Source organism: Condylura cristata, unplaced genomic scaffold (genome assembly GCF_000260355.1).
Source record: "Condylura cristata isolate star-nosed mole 26May11 unplaced genomic scaffold, ConCri1.0 scaffold00003, whole genome shotgun sequence".
Taxonomy (NCBI): Eukaryota; Metazoa; Chordata; class Mammalia; order Eulipotyphla; family Talpidae; genus Condylura; species Condylura cristata.
Window position 1 is genome coordinate 77,457,415 of NW_004567104.1, and position 1,855 is coordinate 77,459,269.

Sequence of the window (1,855 nt, forward strand, 5' to 3'; positions counted from 1 at the left end):
CCCAGGGAGAACCCCCACAGGAGCAGGGGAGCTGCACGCCCCACCTGGGGCCCACGCCCCAACTGCCCCCTGGGGCCCCAGCAGCACCGGGCTTTGCAGGACCCTCAGGCCCGCCTTCCTGTCCACCAGGGCCCTCCGCCGGCTCCCCGCTCCCACCGCCCAGCCTGTCACCCGGTTCCTGCTCGGGGCTGCCGGCTGGGGCTCTCCCCTCCTGGGGTCGCCCTGCATCTGCACCTGCCGCGCCGCCCCGGCCCTCCAGCCTCCCAGCGCCCCTCCGGCCGCCGCAGCCACTGCCCAGAAGACCTGGAGCTCACCCCCCAACAGAGAGGGGCCCGGCGCGGCACAGACCCCCGCTTCCCGCCAGACACTAACAGGCAGCGGGAAGCAGCCAACCAACACCCGCACCGCCCGGCTGCCTTCCGCACGGCCAGGGCTGGCGCTGTGCACGCTCCCCACGAGAAGGCTGCAAGCAGAGGCGTGGGGCCAGGGCCTGGGAGGAGGGGCCCGCCCCCACCCGCACCCCCCAAGAGCTCCAAGCACCCCGAGATGGGAATCCTCTCCCCGGCCTGTTAGCCCCCGGCCGGCGCACCCCGGGCGACCAGGAAAGGGGCCTCGAAGAAATAAGGGAGAAAGGCGAGGGCGCCCGCCCGGAGGCCGCTCCCGCAGGGACAGTCGCGCCCCGAGGCGCGGTCCTCTGCGCCCGCCTGGGAGGCTCCTTGCTCTGCAGACACCTGCACTCACAGAGGCAGTTCCGGGGCGCGCGAGGCGCGGCTGCAGCCTGGCCTTGTCTTCCCGCCCCAGCGGTACAAGAACCACCCGGGGGGAGGCCAGGACGCGCCGGCGCCTGAAAAGCCACATATGGAACACGAGTGGGGGGCGAGACTCAGGCTAGAGAGCACTGAGGGGCAGCGGGGGTGGGAGGAGGGGTGCGGGGGGCCAGCCTTGGAGCAGAGCTGCCATGAGGGCTTTGCCCCCCAAGATACCCACGTCCTCCGTCCCGCCCCCTCCCCAGGGGGGAGTAAAAAACTTACTTTTTTAAAGATGTATTTATTTATGCATACAAGAACCGGGGTGCAGACCAGGAGTGGGGGTGAGAGGACCCACCAGAAACAGAGCGGGGAGCAGAACAGGCAGATGGACGAAGTCCACTGCTGAGGGGAGCAGCGAGGAGACAGGAGGGTCTGCTGCGGCCTGGGGGTCCCTCCCTGCCGGGGCATCGAACTTGTGCTGCAGCGGCTGCAGACAGCTCCCTAGTGCTGAGACAGCCCTGCGCCCCCGGGGAGCCCACATAAGAACTTTTCGGTTCGAGTCATCCAAGGACCGCCATCCTGACTGGCCGAAGCGGCACAGGACTTGATTGTGCTAGAAATGCTGGAGATTTGCGCACTGGAAGCTGCAAATTGGAGTCTGTTTCGGGGCACCGTTAAGGAATCAGCAGGAAGGATGCTGGGGCCGGCCGTGGGGCCGGTGGGGCCGGTGGGGCCGGTGGGGCCAGTGAGGCCAGCCGTGGGGCCAGTGAGGCCAGTGAGGCCAGCCGTGGGGCCGGTGGGGCCAGGGAGGCCAGACGAGGCAGCTGGCCCCGAGTGGCCAGCCCTGCGCAGCCCTGCGCAATCCCTTAGATCATGACGCCAGATCTAACAATAGTTCCTTTACAGCAGAAGGGAAGGAGGCCTGAGGACAGGGCACTCGGTCTTCTCACAGTGAAGGCTTCAGAGCAGGAGCCCAGTTCACGAGACCGGTGGGAAGTTACACACACCCCCTCTGCTTATTAGGGAGGGACACCCCCGCCCCCCGCCCCCCATGGACGGAGACCAGCCGCCTCACAAAAGTCACCGGCGGCGTCGCTCTGAGTCCC